Source organism: Microtus oregoni, unplaced genomic scaffold, assembly GCF_018167655.1.
Source record: "Microtus oregoni isolate MIOR12 unplaced genomic scaffold, Mior012 000072F_ref0000427, whole genome shotgun sequence".
In the NCBI taxonomy this organism is placed as follows: domain Eukaryota; kingdom Metazoa; phylum Chordata; class Mammalia; order Rodentia; family Cricetidae; genus Microtus; species Microtus oregoni.
In genome coordinates this window covers 4,645,807-4,660,623 of record NW_024543979.1, presented here as the reverse complement: position 1 = coordinate 4,660,623, position 14,817 = coordinate 4,645,807, and positions in this window count along the sequence as shown.

Below are 14,817 nucleotides of genomic sequence, written 5' to 3'. Positions count from 1 at the left end.
TCTGGAGCTGCAACATTCCAACTCTTGACAGTCATTGAGACCAAATTAGTTAACCAGCCTTGTAGAATATTGATGTAGCTGTGGCTTTTTCCCTAGGAACTTCAGTTCAATGTGCATTTGAAAGCAGGTCCTAGTAGCTTTCTCTGGGAAGCTGGGGCAGAAGGATCAGAAGTTCAAAGCTAGCCTACATCGTAAAATCTTGTCTCAAAAAATGTGTATTTCAAAAATAAGTATGAAAAAGGGCATAGTGGTGCATACCTTTAATTCCAGCATTCAAGAGGTGGAGGTAGATGGATCTCTGCAAGCTTGAGGCCAGCCTGGTCTACATAGGGAGTTCCAGGACAGCTAGAGCTGTATAGAAAGACCCTCTCTCCCAAAGGACTGCTTTCTTATAGAGGGAAGTGAGTGATAAGAAGCTAATGACATCACATCAGGGCAGTGCTTAATGACTGGGGAGGTGGCTAAGTTCTTAGAGTGCCCTGAGGATTTGTGGTGGTGCTGACACTCAGGAGTCAGGAGATCAAGATCATCCTTAGCCACATAGCAAAGTTCAAAGGCTATGCTGCCTTAAGAAAGGAAGGGCAGGAGGAGGAGAAAAGAGGTGGGGTAGGGAGGCCCTGTGAAAGAATAGACAATCTCTTGTGGTGAGAGAGTCACTTTCCATTGTAATAAAGCTCTCCTGAGCTGGTCACCTTCGAGCAGAGATGGAGGATATGAAACTGCTGGCCACTGTGGCCACTGGGCAAGAAGAACAGTTCATCTAAAAGGAATGTAGACTGCATATACTCTGGGATAGGGAAGAGCTTTCCACTAACAACGGAAGCCCATACACTGAAGCACCCTGAGCAGTGAGGCTTGTCTTTCTTTCCTCTGCAGTTCCTGAGGAAAACACCTACTCTAAGATGCTACCTTCTCTCCGGGCAGTGGTGGCACACACCTTTGATCCTAGCACTCAAGAGGCAGAGGCAAGCAGGTCTCTGTGAGTTCGAGACCAGCCTAGTCTACAAGAGAGAATTCCAGGACAGGTTCCAAAACTACAGAGAAACCCTGTCTCAAAATAATAATAATAATAATAATAATAATAGAAAAAAAGATGTAACCTTCTCTAAACTCCCTGCAGCTAAGGGACCAGGAGGGGCCTCTGTGTCAGTGAGATGAAGGTGTAAGTTTGCTGTGTGGGTCTTGTGAGAACATGCTGTCTCCCTGGCAAAAGGGTCTGACTTGCTTCACGTGCACATTCCACCTCCGCACTATATCCGTGCTGGGCAGGAGGGCTAACTCTCCTGTCCATGGACAACTGTCTGACTACCCTGTCAGAGGCCTTGCCCAGTAGAGTACAAGAGGGAAATTGAGACTTAAATGGGGCCTTGGATATTTGCATCAAGCCTGGGCAAGCTGCTTCAACAGCTTTGGAGGAAAACAAATTTCTCCTTGATTAAACCATGATTGGGTTTATTTTATTTTATTTTTTTTAAATCTGGCATAAGAGTGAAACATTTGTTGAAGTTTTTCTAGGTCCCATGATGTAAGAAGCCCTTCAAACTCAACAGATTGAGTCTTCACAAAGTAGAGAAACAGGGAACAGTAGTGCTGTTGTTAATCCCAGCAGAGGCAGGCAGACCTGAGCTCAAGGACAGCTGAGCTTACACAGCAAAGTCGAGGCCAAGTGAGGGCGACCTAGTGAGGTGTGGTCAGGAGGAGGAAGAAATTACCCAAGTTGGAAGCAGACAAGCAGAAGTTGTCATGAGTTATAGTGGCATGAGAACAGAGTAGTAACTTTGCATTACTCAATGCGCGACATGTGAACTTGGGAGAAGGTTTGGTTTGGCTCGTGGTTTCCCAGGGCGGATTGGCCCTGTTGCTCTTGGTCTTCAGCCCAGGAAGCACATTGTGTGCAGAGCACAATCAGGCTGTTCACCTCATGGGCAGAATGTGAGAGAAGAAGGGACTGGGGACACAGTTCCAGTACCCCCAGAAGGGCAGGTGACCAGTGGCCCAACTTCTTCCCAATAGGCCTCAAGTCCCAGAGCTTCTACCATCTCCTCGTAGCACTGCCGCCTGGAAACCAGGCTTGAACACGCAGGCCCAGGAGAACTAACAGAGTGAAAGGTCGGGAGGCTGCTTTCTGGATGTGTCACTTACTCTCATTTCCCCTCGTTCTCATAATCTGCGGGGCCCAGCATAGCTTCCCTCTCTTTCCCGTAATAAGGACTGTCTTCAGGCCTCCTGTGTTCTTTACCTTCACCCCCACAGCTTCTGCTTTTTCATGACTTAAGGAGCAGTGAAGGAATCTGTAAAGCTCTCACTTAACAAAGCTTGGCTTTCAAGATTAATCCTGTGCTAGAGACTAAAAGTCCCCTTGACAGTCACGCCTTTGTTCTAAGCATATCTGTTCTCCCCTCTGAAACACTGGAACTATTATTTCAATGGATAGAGTGCATCTGGCAATAAGATATGAGAATATTTTAAAAACACGTCTAAAATATTTCAAAAAATTATTCCCATGGTATTTTTCATTTTGATAATGCAATTTGAGCAAACTGTTTAACTTCTCTGTCTCTTTCCTTGCCTGTAAAGTGAGGAGATGTGACATTCAACTTCACAGAGCTATGAGAACTAAGCATAATAGTTTATAAAATGCCTAATAAATGTCATAATAAATATGTTTTCAAGCACTACAACATAATCTCTACAAATTGTAATCTATCATACATGTTACCACATCTTCTAGGGCATCTGCTGTGGGTTTTCCTGGACTGAGAGTTGATACAGACTCAGCACCAAGTTGCAAATTAGGTAACTTGTCCAGACTCAAACAACACATCTAATAGCTTGGACAGCCCATTCGTTCCCATAATAAATCAATAGTTGGGATTAGAAATTTCTTGGCTCACGGTTCTACAAGTCAGAAATCAGTTTCACAGTTCCTAAGTCAAGATGGCAGCAGGACCACACCACCAGAGGGCTCTACCAGAGAGTCTGTTCGTAGCCTTCTCTACCTTCTAAGTGCTTGTGACTACTGGCATCCCTAGGCTTGTGGTCATCTCACTCCGGTCTCTGCTGTTGTCGTCACATTGCCTTCCTCCTTTTCTGTCTTGGCCTCACCTTTATAAGATACATGTGATTTAATTTAGTGTCAGGCCCAACAATCCAGGATGAGACCCTCATCTCAAAACTCTTAGTCACATCTATGGAAGCCTTATTTCCATATTAGTTACTATTTACAGGTTCCAGGGCTTTGCGCCTAGGACATTTGGGGATAATGTTTCAGCTTACTTTACCATGATTCAAATTTAGACATGAATGACTATAACTCCAATTCCTAACCAAACATGTATGTGCTCACCATTAAATGCCTGAATTGTTGCAGAGCTGTGGCAGATACCGTGGGTGTGAAGTGGGTGAAACAACCACCGTTACTTACCAGGCTGCCCTGGCAAACCGGTGGGTTAGCTGAGGGGGTAGATGGTGGTTTAAAAAGAAAATAATAATCATATGAATAAATATCAAGCTGCAGGCATGACTTATGTTCTTACTGGAGAGTCGGGGTTGCTCTGCAGAGGAATGATTGAATACAAAGTCAGGGCTGGGAAAGTCCAGCCTTGATATGAGATCTTAAGGAGTGAGGGTCACTGGACACAGAGATAAGCAAAACCTTAAAACACCTCTACTGAAGAAGATGTAACATACTAAGTGTTCCTTAAGGAATCTGCTATGGCAGGGTTGGGGAGATGGCTCAGGGGTTAAGAGAACTGGCTCCTCTTGCAGAGGACCTGGGTTCAATTCCCTGGCACTCCCATGGTAGGAAACAGCTACCTGTAACGCCAGTCCCAGGGGATCCAAAACCCTCTTCTGGCCTCCTAGGACACCAAGCAGGCACATGGTGCACACATGGCAAAACACTCATATACATATAAATCAATAAAATAGAATCTACTGGGGCAGCTACAGAGTTATTTTATCAGTACACTGGCAACACATTGTGGCTCTTCCCTGAAGAGTCTTTCAACTTGCACTGCAACAGGACATATACAACATCAGCTCCAGAGGTCATAATTGAGTAGATTTTAATGAAGCTCTACTATATGGTGCTCAATCTAGACAGAAAATGAAAAGGAAACTCAGTCTATCATGCCAGGAGACAAGAATTTTCTCAGTTACTTGGCGTTCTAGGATGTTCAAAGAGCCTGGCAAACTTTCTGTAATTGAAAAACACAAGTGTTGGTTCTATCTCAGATTAGCTGTCAGGCAAGACAAACTCACTCAAGGACAATTTTTACAAATGTGCTGCTAGGTGTTACAAGAGAGATTTCGGAAAATGTACTTTTGTGGTTTGGGGTTTTTTTGTTTGTTTGTTTTTTTCTTTTTTGATTTTTCGAGACAGGGTTTCTCTGTGGCTTTGGAGCCTGTCCTGGAACTAGCTCTGTAGACCAGGCTGGTCTCGAACTCACAGAGATCTGCCTGTCTCTGCCTCCCGAGTGCTGGGATTAAAGGCGTGCGCCACCATCACCCGGCCGGAAAATGTACTTTTTAGTTGAAAGTATTTTTCAAGGTTTTAATCAACATTTATTCCATGAAAGAAATGAACTTATTTAAGTAGCTAGTTGAAAACAAATGTGTGAATTTTGATAAATCTGTTCCCTCTATTGTGTTCTGTACGTAAACTCCCATTGCATTAGTATTTATAACTAGGGAATGAAGTTTCCATGTCACATAAGAACTACCTCATGAAGCCAAGCATGGGGCATGCGCCTCAAAGTCCAGCACTCGGGAATCTGAAGCAGGGTGACCAGGGGGCATGCGCCTGTAAGCCCAGCACTCAGAAGTCTAAAGCGGGAAGATTATGGTCTTGAGGACAGCCAGTTTTGTGCAGAAAGACCTGTCTCAAAAGAAAAAAAAAGCTGGAATCACTTCATTTATTTTGAGAATATACAGTTAAATAGAGCCGTAAGCCATGAATAGTATATAACCTATGGGAATGACCCCCAAGAATTAACCTTTAGTGCCCCTACTTTCCAGTGTCCACATAAGCCATTGGCAGTCCTTACCACTCTGATTTGTTCCCACCCTATCTACCTCAACCACCCTGTTGAACCCGCCGTCAGCTTTTCCTTGCACTCCTCCAGTTACTTCTGTTCCTTCTCTTCCAGAAGCCAGTTACACACTGACCACGGGGAGGGTCCACAGGTGAAGTAGGATCACATGACTCTATTATTTAAAACCTGTTCAATGGTTCTGTCCCTCCGCCCACTTTTTCAACTTTTATGTGTATGCTAGGTGTTTTGCCTGCCTGTATGTAGGCGCACCATATGCATGCAGTGCCCATGGAGGCCAGAAGAGGACAGCAAATCCCCTGGAAATAGAGTTTTTGTAAGCCACCATTAGGGTTCTGAGAGCCAGCTGAACCATCTTTCCAGCCCCCCCCCCCCCAATGATTTTTTAGATACACTGAAACTTCAGTAGGGGCCCTTGAGATGGCTGGGTGAGTAGAGGACTTGCCACACGAGCCTGATAGCCTGAGTTCAATCCCCAGAACCTGTGTAAAGGTGGAAGGAAAGGATCCACTGCACAGAGTTGTCCTCACATATGTACCGTGCTGTGTGCACACAATAACGATTATTATTATTATTATTATAATTTTAATGAAATGCAAATTACCATAGCTTGCAAGATAGTTTGGCTTCTGCTTAACTTTGGAACTTACAACTCCTTGCCCACTTACAGACACGTCTGGAGGTTATCCCCCCATGGAGAGTATACCAGTCTAGGTTGCTAGAATGATCTGTTCAGGGCGGGGTTAGTTTTTCCCCAGGGTTAACACTGAGTGTTGCTAGCTTCTGGTGGCTGGCTGCTGTATCCTGCAAGAAACAGGTAAAGTAGAGTGGATGGACTGCAGGAACCTGCAGGGAAAAGAAGTCAGAACATGGAATTCAGTTTTTTTTTCTTCTCGTAGCTTAGTCATGATCTCTCCTACTGAGGCTTAACTTGTTTCAGATAGCAGGAAAGAAAGATCTAGAGGAACTGGATGTTTCCATGAAACAGGTAGAGAAGGGTGAAAAGCAGGAAGTCAGGGACCAGCAAAAAAGCAATGAAAGGAGTCCAGAAATGGTGGTGGGTAGGTGACTTTCTGCACAAGCAGAGGACAGGAGTTCAGGTCCCCAGCTCCCGAATGAAGCTGCGGAGACAAGCCATAATAGATCATGATGACCTCTCACCCAGTTTGTCAACATGAACCTGTTCTTTGGACCCCAGAGTCACTAGACAAATGGGAGTGGTATAGTGACACCACAGAAGTAGAGATAACATATTCCTCCAGTCCTTTTACAAACCGTTTTATGGCATTCTTCAAGAGTAATTGTATACTAGGCAAAAGGCAATGCCCAGACTTTGTAATATTTGCTCTGATGCTCATCAAGCGTGCTGGAATGCTATTGTGGCCCCTCTGCTAGAAATTCAACAACATTAAGTGATAAATGAAATCCTGACCTACATTCAGGGCACAGTAGATCTTTTGGATCTCTGAGCCCTGCCCTGTAGTTACTTCCTTGATCACCAATAGAAAGTGAGATAGGAATACTTCCATACCTGATCTTTGGAAGGGGCATTCGGAAAGGAAGGGCCAAGTAAGTCAGAGGCAATCTTATTGGATACAGCAAAGATCAGCTCGGCTATCAAGATTCTATAATGTGGGATGATCATCTTCATGGGAATCTCATTCTCAGTCCCACCTGCCAGTCAGAGGCACATGGCGAATGCTGTTAGACAGGCTCTCAGAGTTAATCAGACAGCAGCTCCAGCCCAGGAGCTCTTCCGCCGCTTGGTACCAGTCTTTCTCCATGTGCGGCACTCGGTGTCCTAATGTCACTAATGACCTGGTGCAGTTTCTTTCCAATCCTGGTTATTTTAAGAAGTAGGAAGTGGTTTCCTTTCAGTAAGGGCAGACACATATTCTCGGGCTTGGTGAACCTTTCAGCTGTCTTCCACAAATAGAGCTCATCAGGGCCTCACATGAAATGACATTCTGCAGAGTACAGTTCTGGCTCATGTTGCTAGCATTGGTTCTTGTGGACTCTGGTCAGCAAGCAGCTTGTGATCTGGATGCGCTAATGAGACAAGTACCAGAGAAGAGAGGTTAAACTCCACTGGAATCTAAACACCTGTCGCATCTGTGAAGCATATAGAGGCCCCTTGGAGATAAGATGCACAATGCTGCTCTTTCTGTCCTGTTCTACTGGAGGTTACGTCGTGGCCTCTTTGGGCTCGAATATCATAAATATAGATAACCACTGGGGAAATGGCTTTGATGTATTTATTGTTTAGCTCAAAACACATCCACTTTTGAGTAAAACCCAGAGGAACACAGTGTTCTCAGTCAGACCAGCCTGTGCTGAAGGATATGTTTTCTGCCCAGGAGCTAGCTGCATGTCATCTTCCAAGGGAGAGTCAAGAGAGGAGGCCCTGGGGCTCTGGAGCAGAATAGGAATTTTATGGCGCAGAAATGTTTGCTCTTTGGAAATCAACTGTAGGCCTGTTACAAAGCCCTAGAAGACTACCTGTCCCCCACCAGGACAGTGCCCATCACAATGTTACTAAGCAACATTTAACACCCAACTGAAACTACCAGTGTTCTTCCGAATTCTGTACAACAGTAAATCTTTTCTCCCCAGAGTTGCTTTTGGTCACTGTCTCATCACAGCAGCAGAAAAGGAAATCAGGTCTCCCTCCTCCCCCTCACAGTGCCCCTGCACCCTTAATTCTGCCTCTCTAATCACATTTTTCTGATTACAAAAGCTTTTCTTCCAATAATCTTTTATCAGTTCACTTCATAAGCCTCCAACTAGACACCAAAGTAAAGTGCTTCCTCTCTAACAGCCCAGCCCCCAGGCTCTGAAGAATTCTTTCCAGAACAGAAAACTACTTGTTGTTTAAGAACCAACTCCACCAGGAAGAGGAAGGAACACCTTTAGAAGGCTGGAGGAAGGAGAGATGCCTGATCTGCATGCACACATGTGTGTATGTGTGTGTCTGTGTGCATGCATGTGTGTGTGTGTGTCTGTGTCTATGTGTGTGTGTCTCTGTCTCTCTGTGTATATGTGTGTGTGTGTCTGTCTGTATCTATGTGTGTGTGTGTATCTATATGTCTGGGATCAGGTGCAGGGACTCAGGTGGATTTTGGTTATGGGATGAGGACACTTCTTGTGATCAGCGTCCATGATGTCATCAGATGGGAAGGAGAGTGGGAAATGTGGTACAGGGAGTTTGGACAGTGACAGCAGTTCCTCCAGGAGCCTCAAGATCTCATCCCTCAGTAGCAATTGTGGGAGGGCACTGGGGAGTGGTCAGCTTACTGCAGGCAGGGCATAAGGGAGGATGGCAGGGAGCATCAAGACGCTTAGGATGACCAGCCTGGGTCCACTCGGTAGAGGAGGGAAGGAGTCAGGAGCTGGGACATGGAATGACTCTTCATTAGGGAAAGCCAGTCAAACAGAGACTCGAGTGGGCGCATTCAAATGGGTGAGCTAGAGGAACTTGGGGTGCTCAGCAAGGGTGACTCCGAGCTGAAACTGGACAGCAAGCGGTACAGCAGTTAGAAAGCTCAAGGTCATGGATAGAAGCATGGGTGATAAAGAAAATCAAATGAAAAAGGGGAGTACACTATTATTTTTTGCCTCATTTATACCCCCTTCCTCCACATAGACTGGCCTCTAATGCATACTGTGCAATGATTTCATCATTGTGCGACAGACAGAGCTCAGTGACAGAGCGTCATCTTCCTCATGTGCTCCTGTGTACAGACAGCTAACACCAGCAAGTCACCTAGTGTAACTGGTGAAGATAAGGGTCTGGTAGTTCTTTCTCTAAAGCCCTCAGGGAAATCAAGCAGATAAGTCTTCAGGGGCTTGAAAGGCTACAAAGAACAAAGGTGCTGTTTAAAAAGGAAAAGGGCTCCCGGAGTGTCAAGTGATTTCAGTGCAGGAAGTAACAGCCTCAGCAGGAAAGAGGAATTGTATTAAGACCATTAGCCAATGCTGCAGGCAACAAGTTGGCTGGGCACTGAGTCTGTGGCCTCTCCTTCACTCTCCTGGCTCCCTGAGTGGGGATGCTTTCTTATGAAGTAAATTAGAACGTATGTCCGTGGTCATCTTGAAGGGAAGACCCGGATGACAAGTGGAGACCACAGAGGAGGTTGGAACCTCCTGCTCCTCTGCAGAGCTGTCCTGGGGTCAGCAGTCATAGAAACTGGATAAACTACACAACCAGAGCACTGGGTGCTGGCGCACAGAGCTCACCATGGAGCGGCTCCAGCTCAGTGCTGGAGTGCTCACCCCAGGACTGCAAACAAGAATGAAAAGGTCTAGCTTGGGCTGCTGGTGCATGAACTCTTAGATAAGATGTTCAGATTTAAGTTCGCATCACACTTGATCTTCATGCATCTAGTCCAGTTCTGACCACAAAGCTTTAGTAGAGTATCAACCAGGAATTCAATTTACTTCTCTCTCTTTCTCTCTGTTTTTGTTTGTTTTGTTTTGTTTTTTGAAACAGGGTTTCTCTGAGTAATAGTCCTGGCTGTCCTGAGACTTGCTTTGTAGACCAGCCTGGCCTTGAACTCACTGAGATTCACCTGCTTCTGCCTTCTGAGTGCTGGGATTAAAAGCAGCATTGCAACCCTACCCTAATGGGAGAGTCTCATGTCCCTGAGAAGAGGCCCTGTCTCAAAACCTGGATGGACAGCTGTCCTGAGGAACAACATCTAAGGTTGATTGGCCTCTGGGCCTTCACACAAGTGTGCACATTTCTGTACTTGCACGCATGCAAGCACCAGTGTACCGATGAGCATACACACATGGTCACATACACAGACAAATTGAATATAACTCCTTAATAACATGTGCTATAAATTATAGTGAAACAGCTAAAGATGGAGGGAAAGGTGTGGCCTGTGGAGACCTTCCCTACGTTGTCATCATACCTGAAGCTAAGGCATGACAGGGTGTGAGGACAAACAGGGAGGAGTTTTCATCAGACTGGCCAGACAGAATATGGTTCTCAAAGAGTTTTTCCAGGAGGAGATGCACTGTCTCTTTTCCATACACAGCTGAGAGCCTTGACGCCCAGGTGGGTATTCTCAACAAAGGTTAAATAACACCAGCTGGAAGAATGGAGACTCCCCCCTCTCAAAGAAATAATCATGACTGCTGGGTAATTAATAACCTTACGCTGAAGGCATATTAAATGTGCATGGAGCTAATTAGTATGGATGCTAGTCCCCTAAGCATGGTAAACACCAGCTTGTGATGGAAATGAGAATATGACCACTCCTAGATGCGGTTGAGGAGAAGCTTTGTAGTAGATGAAGGGAGTGTCAAGGCAGAGGCATCTGGAAGGGTCTGGACTGAACCAGGTCATGAGAAGAGAGGGGAGGGGAAAACGAGACAGGAAGAAAAGAGAGAAGGAAGAGAGAGGACAAACGGACAATGAAGAGAGGTCCAGGAGCAGAGTCAAGAGAACAAGAAAGAAGCCACGAGTGTGTAGCCAAAATGGCTGGGTTCTATAGGAATCAGAATCTAGGGGAGGGGAGGGAAACTCAGGGGCTGGAGATGTTTAGGGTGGGGTGGGCTGTGTACAGGATGACTCTGTGGCAGGTACTGGTGAGTAGGGAGTGAGGGAGCCTAGAGGCTAGAGTAGACCTTGATATGCAAATAGGCACCACAGGCACAGGCTGAAGGAAGAGCCATTTGTCCCTCTTGCCAGTGCTGAGGAAAAAGACTCCTCCTAGCAGGTGGGAACGCTCTTCTTAACTCTGTGAAGGAACGCGGACTTATCTAAACGCCAGACTTTGGGGAAAGGAACTATTAATTTTGTTCACTCATTCCAAATAATATCAAAGGAAAGCATAAAGTCTAAACAAAGAACTTTTAACCAAAGGGGCCACAAGTTTAAAACAAAAAGCCTATAAGTAAGTCCTGGGTTTGTGGTCTGAGGCCTGACCTTAGGTCAGACTGACTTTACTTCCTGTCTGTGTTTTACACAAGGGAAGGGGCAGAGGCACTACACAGGCATCTGCTCTGCAGGAGGTTCAAAGTGAAAGTGTTTTTCTCTGTGTGCATCCAGATATAAAATACCCCAAAGACACTGCTATGACAGTTACCCCACTCGTCTGCTCTTTCTCTGGCCCACCTACAGTCTCCTAGAAACACACAGAGCTGTAATTACCCAATGAAACTAACCTTTTCATAAACTAGCATCTTGTTGACTAGCCTGCCTTGTCTTTTTATTTTCTTTCATGGTTTATATGTTGCCACGTTGATTTATTTGGCATATCACAGTTTGTATAGCTTTATGCAAAAATATGGAGAAAACCAGGCCTTGGTGACATTTTCTTACTCTAACTCAGATCGCTTCTTGTTGACAGTTTTGATCCACAAATAGCAATATTTTTGCCCAGCAGTAGGGAAAACTAGGGAAAACAAAGACTAAATAGCAGTACATTTTCATTACACCATTGGGAATAAATAAAATTCCATTTTCTGCCTTGTTCTGTTTTCTTCCCACATATCAAATATTGGTGTTTTGGTTCATACTGGGTTTTAATATTAGACCTCCTGTCACTCAAGCTGATGCATTTTAATATTTTAAATGACAGTTCTCAATACAAATGGTCAAAATAAACAATGTAATTACATACTATAAATCTTACTTAGGATTTTAATTTAAATATAGAGCGGTATGGTAAATCAGATTGTATAAGATGTGGTACATGTTAGGATGCTGCATGAACCTTCTGGAACTTAGTTATATGCCCAATTCTTGTTTTTTTTTTTTTTTTTTGAGACAGGATCAGACTAATCTTGAACTGGTAATCCTCTTGACTCAACCTTCTCAGTGCTGAGATACTGTGTTGGCTAGTTTTATGTCAACTTAATACAAGCTAGATTCATTTAGGAAGCAGGATCCTCAATTGAGAAAATGTCTCCACCAGACTGGCCTGTGGGGAAACCTGTCAGGCATTTTCTTAATTGACTATTGATGTAGGCAGGCCCATCTCACTGTGGATGATGTCATCCCTGTGCAGGTGGTCCTGGGTTCTATGAGAAAGGCTGAGCAAGTCACGAGAAGCAAGCCAGTAAGCAGCACCCCTCCGTGGCCTATGCATCAGCTCCTGCATCCAGGCTCCCTCACTGTTTGAGTTCCTGTCCTAGTGATGGACTCTGACGTGGACTGTGAGTGGAAATAAACCTTTCCTCCTCAAGCTGCTTTTAGTCATGGTGTTCTATGACCGCAAAAGACGCCCTAGCTAGCACAGGTGTCATCCACGCGCTCGAGGATGGTCGCGGTGTAATTGTTGATGGCAGAGGTGTCTGAGAATGTGAACTGTGGTCTGATCCCTCGCACCGCTAGAGGTCTGAGCACGCTCCCACGTAGGATCACTAAGATAAAACCTCCATCATTGCTTTTATCTCTTCATCTATTTACTTTTTGTTTTGTTTACGGAAATTGAGTCGAGAGCCTGATGCATATGGGTACTCTACCAGTACCCACCTTTTTTTATTTTTTATTTTGAGATAGTGTCACATTAAGTTGCCTAGGCTCATGCTGTAGCCTTGACTGGCCTTGAACCACCAGGCCTGGCTCAGTCTTAATTTTTTTAATAGGATCATATGTTGCTAATTTTCTAGGAAGTTATCATGTGGCCATATGTCATGAAATTTGGAAAAGTCATACTGGGCTGGCAAGATGGCTAAGCAGGTAAGAGTTTGCCATGTAGGCTTAATTACCTGAGTTCATTCCCCAGAACCCACAGGGAAAAGAGAGAACTGACCTGCATGTGCCCAGTGCAGAATGTGTGCACCATTGTGGTTGCACAAACACAAACAGCAATAAAATAAAAGTAGTTTAAAAACGTTTGAAGTTATATCCCAAACCGGAAATTGTCATACTGAATGAGGTAGCCCAGGCTCAGAAAGACAAGTGTTCCCAGTTGTGACTCCCAGCTGCCAAACATTAGCTTTGAGTGTGCAACTTGGGGTAACCTTAAAAGCAAGGAAACTAGAAAGGGATTGTTGTGGGAATGTGAAGGAGATGGGGGAATGGCAGGACAGGTGACATGCAGTGGGAGGTGGGGGTAGTTAACTGAGAGAAGGGGGGCAATAAAGAGGGAAAGGCAGAAGGGGTAAATAACACTAGGAATGTTTGAAAGGCTCTAGAGAAATCGAGCTTAAAATGTGTGTGTGTTTGTGTGTGTGTGTGTGTGTGTGTGCAGTGTTTATGAATGATATTCTCAAAAATTAAGCATTAAATTCAATGAACCAAAAAAAAAAATATAACCATGCCGGTGTTTCAAGAAGAGTTCTCATCATTTCTTAGATGAAAAGCATAGGTCTGAAGGCACTGAACTGAGGATGCCTCCCTTGACACCTACCTGGGAACCACTCAAGGCTGTTGACACTGATGCAGAACTGATGAAGGCCACATCTTTCTCCTGTTAGCCTTGAGGCTGTTACCCCAGGCCTTGTCAGATGTTTGTCTGCTGGTTGTCTCTGTAGCTCTCCTGTAGTTAGTAGGGAAGGGAGTGTTTTGTTGACGCTTTCTTCATATTCTAAGGTTATTCTATGTGCATGCCTACGTAGACCTAGAAGGCCAACTTCTCTGAAGTGGCCTATTTTCTCCAGCAAGTTACAGAATCCGTCCTCCAGCATGGCTAACAGTCATTTCATTATTCTCTTCAGAGCCGCTGTGACTACTTGTAAAAAATTGTCCACCTCAGGCTTCTTGGCTGATGATGCTCCTTCATAGAAGGATCCAGTACACGCAGAGATTCCAGGACCCTCACTGCAGCTCCCAGTCCCTCCTCTTGCACCTCCCAACCCGCTGAATTAATTCTATGTTCTTGTAAGTTTCTACGATGTATATGTGAGGAAGGTAGGTTGAAAGGGTCACTTTGCCTACACAGCTAAGACTCCGTATAGGTGAGAAGTTTCAGTGATTTTGCTGCTGGAAATGACCCCTCACCCTGCTCTGTTGAAAGACCCTACAGACTCCCTCCTCAAAACCCGCAGCTAGCATGCTCCCGGGGGAACGTCCTGTTTGCTTTAAAAAAATTCTCCGGATCAGCAGCCAGCCTGCTGTAAGAACATCCCATGTGCCTGAGAGAGCAGGAGATAGAGATAGGAAGACTGCAAGGCAAGATGTCAACAAAGCAGGTTAGCTATAAGATAGGAACAGGATGATTGTTGCCAGGCATCCATGCTGAGAGAGGAAACCATTCATGCCCCCCGCCGCATTCCGATAACCACGCTTTTGCTTCTGTAAACTTGCTTCTTGCTGACACCCTTGCTGAGAGAGGAAACCATTCATGCCCCCGCCTCATTCCAGTCGACCCATAACCACGCTTTTGCTTCTGTAAATTTGCTTTTTGCTCTTCCCTATAAAAAGCCCGCCCTCCAGTTGGCAGGTGCGCAAATCTTCAGAGAGATCTTGCTGCCCACAGGTACCTGTGTCTACTCAATAAACCTCTTGCGATTTGCATCCGTGCTGTCTCGGCCTGTTCCTTGGCGTTGGGGAGGTCTCCTCCCGAAAAGAGGTCCTCGTCGAGGGTCTTTCACTGTCAGTAATCTCAGGACGCTCACTGGTTGCCCAAGGAGGACTTTGGTGGATTCTTACTGAAGTTTTCCATTGTTTCTTTGTGTCTCCCCAAGAAAAGAGGCTCTACAACAGTTTCCCCAAACCCGATAACATTCGTGATCAAAGAGAAGACCAAAACATCTAAGAGTGTCTGAGTCCTGGACCCCACACTGGACCAGGGGTACAGACGAACCA